We start from the raw sequence: 12,600 nt of genomic DNA on the forward strand, positions 1-12,600 counted from the left end.
GGACTTGTTATTCTTTTACCTAACCTTAGGGTAATCAATGCTGGTTTTCGTGCATTGTCCGGAGATCTGATAATGCTTGCATTGTAATTTTCTCTCTCTGCCTTCTATCTTTTCGCTGGTAATTTCTTGAGCAGATAATACATTTATTGTTACTTTTTTGCTTCTTTCTTTCTCTTTTCCTACTATGATCTCACCTCTGTTTATCATTTTTTGTATTATACATTTTAGTGTGAAACAGTTTTCTATCGGATGCCCCAACAGATGATGATAATGACAAAAGTTTCTTTCCTTTGTTTTCCCTGCCTCTTTATGATGCTTGGATGGAGGCAGTTCTATTGTACAGACACTCAATAGTTGATTCAACAATGGGATGACATCTTCCTTTTCCAATGTGAATCCTTCATGGGAATTGATTGCTTGCCTCCAAGTGCAGAGGTTTGTAAGTAATATCCTGTGAATACATGGTCGATCTCACAAGAAAATGATCTATGAGAATGAGAAAATCAAATGCAAAATTAACTAAGGGAAACTGACTTATAAGAATTCTAATTAATGGATGCAATGATTTTGAAGATTTTATTTTTAAATGGAATTAAATAATAGAAAACAACACCCAAGCTTCAAAGTTCCACGCATAGGTTAATAATCCATAAATCATGATGATTTGATAACACGACTAGAATCCAAGCACTATGGTTGGCCTTATTGGAAAATAAAACAGTTTAAATATTTTAATAAATGATATAAAAGATTAGAGAATCATGGATTAGCATCATTAACATATATTTTCAAGCGCCAGTGATTATAAGCATTCAATATCCATGAGATAATAAATCAAATAATGTAACAGGTTGAGAACATCTCCCATCTAGGAAATCTAATGATCTAGGTTAAGCCTATCCACCGATATGGATCTCATATGATGGAAACATATGGATCTCACATGAGGATTAAAAACCTAAATCTAGATAATTGATAACATGCATACACCATTTATTTCATCATTAAAAACAATCAATCAACATGATTTAAGAATCATTAAACCAATAAGCTTCCCTTCTAGCTTAGGCTAGAGGGAACTAGAAAAATATAACTAAATTGCAGAATGAAAAAGTAACAAGAAAACAAGAAAATAAATTAATAAAAATCTAAAAAGTACTTGTAAAAATCTAAAAACACTAGAAAAAACCCTAGATCTTGCCCTTGAATGCTCAGAATGATAATTAGGAATGCCCTGGGAAGCCTTATTTATAAGTGCGGAACTCCCTCCTTCAAAGTGATTTGAAAAAAATTCAAAAACCACCTCAAATTTTCTCACTCCGCGTAGGCTTCGCGTAAACCCTTCAATGTCATTGAAGAATCATTTAATTCATCAACAGGTCTTTTGATCCATCGAAAAATAGGTCCAGAAGTTCAGCGACCAGACTCAATTTTCTTTTAAAAATCAATGTCATTGAAGGGGTCCTCGATGTCATTGAACCTTGTCCTCGTTGTCATCGATTGGTCTTCAATTCATCGAGAATATGCTCCAATCTGTCTAACAAGATTTTCCAGAAATCAGTGTAAAAATCGATGAAATCGAACTGACTTCGATTCATCGAACAGGGCTTCGATGTCATTGAGAAGGGCTTCTTGTTGATTTCTGCACTTGTACGTCCAATTTCCTTACAACTTCACTTGTTTTCTTTGGATCTTGAGGTTTTTAAATCTCTATTCTTGGTCTCCAATGATCCATTTCTTTGCCTTGATGAATCTTGAGCGATAAATCCATGCTTTTAACATACTTTTTCATAAAAACTCAAAATTTCACCTTGCAACACGAACTTGCATAAAGTACTCCATTAAGCAGTATCATATTCATAAAACCAAGCTATAAATGAGGAAAAATATACAATATTTGACACTCAACACACACCCCAACCATCATTTTGCTAGTACCGAGCAAAATAAGCGAAGAAAATTTTAAATAACAATAAGAACTAATCCTATAAATGAAATTAAAACGAAAATAAAAATTCTAACCACACCACTTTTGCAGGTAATCTTGATTGCATTTACCATATGCAATAAGCCTTTAAACCCCTAGGTTTCCCTTAGTGGATGAGTTATAGTCTTGTGAGGGTTTCCAGAAATGTTACCCACAAATATTGAAAACATGAAAAATAGTTCAAAACTCATAATACAATTATGCCTCCATTCATCATATTAATTCCAAAACAAAGGAACACTTGTCCTAAGTCTGAAGTTAGTTAGAATCTCAATTTCCTAATCCATTACATCCTTGAGTTCAGAGATCTAATTAAAATTTAAAATAGTTATGATCCAATATACTTAGGTGCTCAGTGACACTAGTCTAACTTTGAGAAATATGCATGTTCCCTATCCTAACTCGTTTCAATCATCCCAAGAATATGAAATCTCTAGTTATCTCATTTTCTTCATGCCCTTTCTTCTTTTATCATCATATCCTCATTATTATAGACCACCCTTAGATAAAGATTCCTACTGGGTTTGCTTCATAACCTAAGGTATCGTACTTGTAATGGTAACAGTAATGGATACTTAAGTATCCTTACTTCGGATTACTGACACGATTGTTATGGTCATTACAATCATGCTTTATAATAATTTTTTCTTTTTCCATCACTATTTTTTTGCAATATTCTCCATTTTAAGCATATGTCAATGATACTAGTTCATTCGACCTTGTTTGAATCAAAATTTGTTATTCTAGTTCACATATCATATTTCTTACTTAGTTAGCTAGGATGTATTATGAATTCCATACATAAAATTACAACTCACTCTAAACTAGTGATTAGATAATCGAACTTAAGTCTATAATTTTCAGTTATCAAAATTTTGACCATTATCAACCTAGAATAAGTATTAACTTTGCCTTTGGAATTCGTATAATATCATGTTCACATTTTTGTATATATAAAAAATTCTATTGTAAAAATTTTGAAAAAAAATTCCCATAAAATCGAAAAAAAAAATGTAGTCTACTAGTCCTAAAATATAAACTTATATGGATGACTATCCACACCCCCAACCTAAAATCTACATTGTTCCCAATGTAATGATATATTTAAGGAAGAAAATATGAGAACAATAAAAATCAAAGGAAAGATGGATAGTACCTGTCATGAAGAACTCACAGGCTAGGTAACACAAAAAATATATATATAATATACAAATCTTACACAAATGCTCCATCAGACTAGGAGCATCAATCTGAATATTCTGGCTTATGAAGACAGACAAACTCCTCTCCCAAATGAAATTTTTCCACATAAGGCTTCAATCCTTGACCATTAACCTTGTACACATTGCCATTATGTGGATTCTCAATTTCAACAGTCACATGAGTATAAACATTCTTCACAATGAAGGAGTCTGTCCATCTTGATCTTAACTTTTCTAGAAAGAACTGGAGATGAAAATTGTACGATAGAACCTTTTTCTAAGGTTCAAAATTCTTCCTTAAGATGTTTTTGTAATGAAAAGCTTTAGTCCTCTCTTTGTAGATTTTAGAATTTTCATAGAAGTCTTTCCCCAGGTCCTCTAATTCATTCAATTCTAATTTTCTTTGCCCACTTGCTTGATCCATATCAAAGTTTAACTTCTTTATTACCCAGTATACTCTATGTTTGAATTTCACAGGCAAATGACAAGCCTTCCCATACACCAATCTGTATGTGGACATTCCAATCGGGGTCTTAGAAGCAGTCCTATAAGCCCATAAAGCGTCGGATAGTCTAAGGGACCAATCATTCCTATCTGGCCTTATAGTTTTCTCTAAAATGTGTTTGATTTTTCGATTAGAAATCGTAGCTTACCCACTCGTTTGTGGGTGTTAAGGGGTGCTCACTTTATACTTGATGTCATATTTCTTTATCAAAGCCTCAAATGTCCTATTACAAAAGTCATGAGACCCGTCGTCACAAATGATGACCTTTGAAGTTCCAAATATAGAAAAAATATTTTCCTCGAGGAATCGAATGATCGCTTTATTATCATTGGTTTTACTTGGAACTGCTTTAAACCATTTAGAAACATAGTCCACATCAACCAAAATATAAAGAAATCCATAAGAAGATAGAGATGGGCCCATAAAATCAATACCCTAACAATAAAAAATCTCCAATGGTAAAATAGGGGATAAAGGCATCATGTTGTGCTGGGACACTCTTCCCAATCTTTGACATTTATCACAAGCAACGTAGAAAGCATGGGTGTCTTTAAACATGGTGGGCCAGTAAAACCCACACTGTAAAATTTTTTACAGTGATTTTCTTAGCAGAAAAATGGCCACCACATGCTTCCATGTGGTAAAAAGAAATAAAACTCTGAACTTCATCCTCTGGGACACAATGTCTAAAAATCGTATCAGTCCCATATTTATATAAATACGAATCATCCTAGAAGAAGTTCTTAACCTTAGTTTTAAAACGCTTCCTATCTTTTGACTTCCAGTGATATGACATTTTTCCCGTTACAAGATAGTTCACTATATGTGTCAAATCCATGCTTTTAGCATCTTTTCCAATCCAAGCTCTTAAATTCATCTTGCAATACAAACATGAGTAAAATAAGACATTAAGCAGTATCATATTCATAAAACCAAGATATAAATGAGGTTCAATATGCAATATTTGACCCTCGACACAATCCCCAACCAGCATTTTGCTAGTCCCAAGTAAAGTATGCGTAACATAAATCTCAATGCTTAATGTCAATTTTTTTTCCAGAAAACAATCTTTTGTGCAGTCAAGTATGAATGGGTAGAAATAAGATACGAAAGTGAGATTTTGAAAACCTAGAACCAAATAACATAAGTAATCAATCAAATAAGTTCTTTGTCCTTTAAACCAAAGCATAATTTGCATATCAAGTTTTTCAACATGCTCAGTGAAAGTCAACTTACTTCCCATACAAATACTATCAATTCATTATATTAGCCATGCTCATCACTTCAAGATCAGTTTGAAACTCAAGTACTGATTCCAAACTTATCCCCTTTTCCTTCTTTTTCTAGTTTATGATTTTATATCGATAATCATTTTTTATTTTTGCATTCTTTTTCAATCTTTTCAATCTTTTATTCTTTTTTTTTTCATAATACATGACTTTTTTGGCGATCTCTTATTTTTTAACTAGTTCTTTTCTTCTTTTAAGGTGGATAAAATTCTCCAGACTTAATTCTTACCATCTATCAATAATTCACACATTAACAATCAGAAATTCTAGTACATCTTATAGAAGACAAATTGAATGTGTCTTGTTATTTAGATTAACATGATATTCAAACTTCTTCTTAATCAATTGAGCGTAAGAACTTAGGTGATAGATTACTTAGTTGATCAAACTCAAACAATCCAAAATTCAATCTCTATCTTATCATCCCCAAAGCATTCTTAAGTACACAATTCATCACTTCCCAAATAGATTTCATCTTAAAACATTGAAAATTTTAAAAAATTTGCTCAAAATTGAGAAAACACTGATTAGTTTATTTAATCCCCCATCCTAAACCTAAAAATCTACATTGTCCTCAATGTAAAAGAAATAAGCATTTAATGCAAAAGAGGCAATGAAAAGAAAAGGGAAGTGATGGAAAGGTGATACCTGAAGAAGGAATTTTGAGGCTTTTCCAATAGTTTCAGTGTAAAGATGGGTTAGCACAAAACAAAATTCAATAAAATATAAGCAAACTATCCTAGTCCTATGAAAGCAATAAACTAATCCTAAACTAGAAAAGTAAGAGAAAAGTTACTCAGTCATGCCACAAGGTTCCTCCTCTGACCAATATCTTGATAAATTTCTCAGTAGGTTTCTCATCAAGATCATCAAAAAGCCTTTTTTGCAATAGGCTCGAATGCTTTGGAGCATGAATTTTCAGAGAAATTTATGGACCTTAGCATAAGGTTTCCTTTTAATCTCGTGATATGTCCAAAGTATATATAATTCACCTGCAGAAGATAATTTCTCAATATTAGTAGGTTGAGGTGAATGAAAGACCATAAACAATTGAATAACAAAAGGGTTGCTCTCTGTGGTTCCTTTAAAATTCGAGGTTGCAGGCTTCAATTCAAAATCTATCTCCTCCACCTATAATGGTAAGATTTTAATGTTATTAGAAGGAGTGACATCAACTTCCTAGCCAGTATGATTGTTCGAATCCGCAAAGTGCGCCAGGCAGACATCCAGAGATGCAGGAGTTTCCTTTAAAAGAGACTCATCATCTTCAAACATATCTATTAAGTTCATCTCATGGGTTAGGTCCTCATCCTCCCGCAGCTTGTGCAATGAAACATATTGAATTCTACCGTCATATTCCTGAAAGATATTTTCATTACTCCATTTCGGCAATTTATGATGGCATTAGTAGTGTCTAGGAATGGCCAACCTAATATAATTGGAATTTGAGCGCCCATATTTGAAGCCGAGTGTGTGTCCAAGATGATGAAATCTATAGGTAGTAGAATCTAGTGACTTGGACCAATGTAGCAACCTTGGAAATTTTTGTGCTAATCTTTCCTTAAGTAGCTGATTTTGGGGTAATTAGCGCTATACTCGATTGCTTGTGAAATTCGCATCAATCACTTTAAATTGTATCTGCATGGCTCAAAACTTGTAGATTAGTTAGCGCTACGTTACTCTGAAATCTGAGATCCATCGCTAAATCTAGTTGTTCTGGGGAATTTTTGGAAGATCTGGATCGGACCTGGACCGCGCGTCGAAAGTCCGTTAGCGATGATCTTAGGCTGTTGCGGTCACATTGTTGGGCTTGACCATCACCTCGAAAATCAAGTCCATCTGATGTTCTGGGTCGATTTGATTGAGTTCGGAGTGAAGAGTGTGAGAACGGTTGGATATTTTATAAGTTTTTATGAAATCTGAGTCGTGTCGCTTGCACGACGATTTTAAGCTATCTGACCGTTGGATTCTGACCCAATTTCACCCTCTAATCAGGGAAGGTGGCCCAGGCATATCCTAGTGCTTGTAGACCTGATCGAGATTCCGTGACCGTTGAATTGAGTGTGGTCCGTCACGGCTGATCTGAAGAGCCGGTCGATACGAAAACTCAACCTGACCTAGATCCATGGTCAGTGAGCTTAAGTCTGACCTTTCGTGGTTATAGGCCCACCAGAAGTGCTTCGTTGGATCACGAGAGTCGGGTTTTGGTTATACTTTAAGTATACCTTGACCCTGGGGTTATTTTCATCAATAATAGGCCTATTTATAGTCCTTAAACCCTAGCCCTCTTTTCCATACGAATTTTCTCTAACCCTAGCTTGGAAAGAGAGTGGAAAAGAGAGAGATAGTGAGAGATAAGTTGGTGAATCATCTTGGATTCTTCCTTGTTCTTCTTCATCTTTGAACCTTCACTTTGAATCGTTATTCTGACGGTTCTGAGTTCATTTTGGGGTAAGTTAACCTAACCCTAATCTGTGTTAGAGCTTAGATTAGTCTTGGTGTTGTTGTATCTCATTTCTATCCTTGTTTTAGGGTATTCTATCGCCGTTGACGAAGACAACTCGTCTAAATCAGTTCGGTGTTTCTTTCCTTGCTTAAGGTGCGGACTTTAAGTGTATAGGTTATGGTTTTCAAGGCTTTCAATGCCAGTTAATGATTTATTCTTGTTATGGATGAGATTTCACATGCCAAATGTTGTATTTACGTTACTTTCCTGATATGCATGCGTTATATTGAGATTTGTGTATTCTATGTGTATGTATAAAGTACTGTATACGTATAAAATATGCACTTGTGTTTGTCATGATTATTTGTCATGTATGCATGCTAGATGTGTGTATGACAACTCCTTGGTAAAAGGAATTGTCTAAATGCATGTATTTCAACATACGTCATGTATGCTAAGTGTTTGTAGAAATGCATGAATGATATAAAGTGTAATTTATTACACTAATTGCGGGCGTTGAGAAGTGATTCTCAACACTCCTATTGATGTGCATGATTTCCTTTATGCAAGTTACATTCCATGTTATTTAAATTCAAGCATTTCATATGCTTACATTTATGTTAAGTTGATATTCTTCAAATGTCTATGTACCTTGATTTGAGTTGTTGTTCCTTTAATGTTTTACATTTAATATGAACATCTGTAGTAGTGTAATGTGTTTGGGACTATGCATTAGTCCAGGAAATCGGTAATCGACCATATGTTCATGGTTGAGATTGCTTTCGCCATGTAGGACGTATTAGACGAACCCGAGCCGTATTAGAGTTGTCGGCAGTGGTTTGGCCACGTGGAGTGTTTGCGCACTCTATGTCGCTCAATTCAACGTGCGCTCGTGCTAGTCGAGTTCGTCAAGTAACCCGATTGTCCGTTGTATGTTCACCATGTATAGACGCTACTGCTTGAATCCAGGGTACCGAACTTACCAGTGAAATCCTAATAACCATGGTACCTTGATCCGCTAAGACTCATGAGCCGGACATGGTGGTATGGGACACCGTGGCCGAGCTGTTGGCCTATGCTGGGGTGACGAGCCTCCCCGTAGTGACCAGTGAGCAACTAAACTCGTGAGCCGATTATGGTGGTATGGGACACTATATTCGTGCTGTCGGCCTACATTGATTGGTGACGAGCCCTTTGTAGTGACCTCGAGCATACCTGGATACCGCAATGGGGTGACGAGCTGAACTGTGGTAGTAAAGGTGTGAAAGGCGTGCATTGATTGGTGATGAGCCCTTTGCTACGACCTGAAACCATATGATGGTATGAGATGCCTAGGATTGACGACCCTAGTATGGATCACTGTTTGGATGGTGATATGAGGAAGGTATCTTAGCTTCCCAATCCTGCTGGGAACTATTTAATTTCATCTGAAAAGGGGGTATTGATCTTGACTTGTTGAAAAACCTCTAGAATATTTTGACTCTCACTTAGCCTTTTTGATGTGATGAGATGTTGGGGAAATGGGGCCACGATTTTGTATCCCTGCAATGGCTCTTTATCATATGGAGCATTGCTAGATTCACCACCATCCTTTGAATTTTTGGATTCCTTAGGTTTCGTAACCTTCCTTGGAATCTCTGTCTTTTTTGTTTCCACTTTTCAAGGTGGTGATGGTCTTAACATGTTCCAAATACTGAGTTGAAGAGTTGAGATCACATATCTCACATTGTCTTGTTGGGTTAGGTTGTTGTTGGTCTAGAAATATCCTAGTCTCCCTAACATTTAGCTGTGTCTCAAGTCTTGCAACCGAAGTCCTAAGCTCATTCAAACCCTGTAGTTGCTCTTGCCTAAATGCATCTAATGTGTCCTTAAGGGTTCTCCCTAGTGGAAGTCCATTAAATGGCCCTCGTGGATAATTAGTTACAGTTGTAGTTGGTTCATCTCCCCAATTAATGTTCCACTCATCGGGTGTTGTGTGTCAGAATTTGGTGCATTAACTGGTTGTTGATACGTGTTTGTAGTATCGGCTTGAACATGAAACACCTCTTGAAAAGTTGGGATTGTAAGACAATCTTTGATTGGGTGTACATCGCTCTCACAAATTCCACAAACTGTTTCGATCACTGCCTTGGGCTGAGTTGATTCCTTCCTAGATTCCAAGTCCTCAATTTTTCATGTGAGAATTGCCAACTGTACATTAATATCATCCTCCTTCCTGATTACATGTATTCCTATCTCTCTTGGTATTTCCTTGGGAGTACTAGCTTGGTTTGATGTGTCCCATGATTGAGCGTTTTCAATTAGCATATCAAAGTAATCCCATGCCTCTTTTGGTTTCTTATCCATGAACTCACCATTACACATCATTTGTACGAATTGGCGCATTTTTAGACTGAATCCTTCATAAAAAAGATCAATTTTCCACCAAGTTTCGTAACCATGGTGTGGGCAGGCGAGAAGTGTCACGCCCCGAACTCGGAAACCGGGCTCACAAAATTTTCGATCGCCGAATCCGGCGCCGACAGCCTCTGTAGAACCCCATTCTCGGATCCCGGCAGCCATTCACCAGGTTCCGATCCTGGGATACTACAAGGAGGGTTTCAAATCATTAGTCTGATTCATAATGAGTATAACAAAAGCATAACCCACAAACGATAAGCACAAGAACACCACCACAAAATCCACTATGATCAAAAACTTTTTAGTACATGCGGCTGAAAGGGGAAAATACAATGTAATAAAAGAAACAAAACTCCAGAAGCTCGACTGCACGCTCCAACTACAGCAAGACTATGGCTACGACTGCGTCCTGGCGTCACCTGCACGCATCAATCGTGCATAAGCTTATGGAAAGCTTAGAGGGTGGTGTAAGTGTGTGCGCAATATAAACATGCTCAAAATGCAAGGTCAGAGTAATGCGAAAATCATGGTAATGAGCTCATGAATGCAATCAGCCGTACCAAGGCTATGCGGTACAAGATATGAATGCTATCGGCCATAATACGGCCATGCGATGCGAGATGCAACTCAAGCATGCCAATCCTCATCATGTATCAGTACAGTTCTCATTCTGGATAATCACCGGGGTTCAAGACACTCCAAATGGCACTGTCGCTCTCCTAGCCGCACAGTCCAAGTGAGCGTAAGAAACCTCACTATCCGCCTGACCAATAGTCTGCCAATACCTATCCGGCACGTCGATAGCGGATCCATTCACGAGCTGGTCAAACTCAGCCTAGTATTGCCCCCTACCCTCGGGCGAGTAAGGCCACACTCCTTTCCAACCGACCACGACACAGTGGGAGACGCGGCCTCCTGGTATTCGTCCCTCGTGCGCTCGTATATCCACTCGGTCTCGACGTTGGAGTCATCCTCTGGTACCATCGGGTTTAGGGATTTTCACCCAGGGACGTCTATGGCGCCCGTATGCTAGAACCAAATATTTTCGATTTTCAATCCTGCCATCCACGATGTATCTGTGGAGGCTATGGCCCTGATGTTGCTAGGGCATACAGTAACTACAATCACACAAATGCAAGTGCATGAATCATACTATCAGTCATGCAACAGCCTTGTATATACCATGCACTTATATGAGGTAACTCCGCCTATCAGGGAGCCCATAAACAGTCTATCCAAAGGTATATGCTATGATCGGTCATTCCTCACATCAGGCATACATATGGTGCGAATGATCATGAATCATGCATCTATACTAAACATATATAAAGAGATGGGCTCTGCGCATAACGGAGATGGGCTCTGCGCATAACGGAGATGGGCCTAGACGGCCTGCTTACCACAAGTATGGGCCTATCAGTGGCCTTAAGGAGTGTGACAATGCGGACATTTAACCAACATTGTCCTTACAATGTGGACGTCAAACCAACATTGTTCCCAAGGCATAGCCCGCCATAAAGTACCATTACACAAACCATAGGAAATCACACATTGCAATGGACTAATATACATCTCATTGGGCCTCGACCCATCTCATTGGGCCTCGACCCATAGTTCTCAGATACATCAAATGGGCCATCTCATATGGGCCTTATATAAATCAAGTGGGCCGCATTAGTGGGCCTTATGTACATTGCAATGGGCCATAACCCATGGGCCTTTAAATACGTTAAATGGTTCGAATCACATGGGCCTTATGTATATACCAAGGTGGGCCTCAATAATGGCCACAAATACACATCCAGGTGGGCCTCAACAACAGCCACAAGTACACATCAAGTGGACCTCAACAACGGCCATATGGTTGAACAACTTGGATGCAACACATGCATCATGGTGGGGCCCATAGAGGCCCACCATCATATATATATATACATATATATATTATATATAATATTAATATATGTAAATGTATACAATATTATATATAATAATATACTATTATATATATATATATATACATATAGATATATATATATATATATATATATCAATATGTATGTATGTATATCCACACACACACTCACACAAGTGCACACACACCCACATGCACACACACGTGCACACACCCACATGCATACACACGTGCACACACGTGCACACTCACGTGCAGCAGGGAGGGGTCCCACCGTCCAGGAGGACGGTGCGGACGAACACATACATCAAGTAGGCCCCATCGTTCGTCTGGACGGTGGGCATGTAACACATGCATCACTGTGGGTCCCATGTGAGGCCCACCATAGCGTTTATCTTCCATCCGATCCGTTCATAAGGTCACACGGGCCAGGGTGAAGGGGAACAACAAATTTCAGCTTGATCTGGAACTTCTGTGGACCCAGAAAGGGTTTCAATGGTAAAGTTCAATTCACACTGTTTCTTGTGATGTGGGCCGCCCGAGCGTTGGATTGGCCTGATTTTTAGAGGGGGTCCACGTCAGATAGTGGCCCACCAAATGGGCGGTGTGGATACAAAATATACATCATGGTGGGGCCCACGGATGGAGTCGTGGGTCCCTGCCTCTTGGCCGCCCGCCCGTGTAAAAAATGCAGCAGTGTCTGCTGCTGTGTCAGTGGCAGCAGGCGCTGCCCTTGTATATTTTTTTTTTTTTTTTGAAAATCCCTGATCTTGGGGTTTTTCGAGTGCGGGGCCCACATCAGGTGGATCCGTCCCAACTATCGATTGCTGGGTCTTAAAACAAACCCAACGAGCCC

This window comes from Magnolia sinica, chromosome 15 (genome assembly GCF_029962835.1).
Source record: "Magnolia sinica isolate HGM2019 chromosome 15, MsV1, whole genome shotgun sequence".
Classification (NCBI taxonomy): Eukaryota; Viridiplantae; Streptophyta; class Magnoliopsida; order Magnoliales; family Magnoliaceae; genus Magnolia; species Magnolia sinica.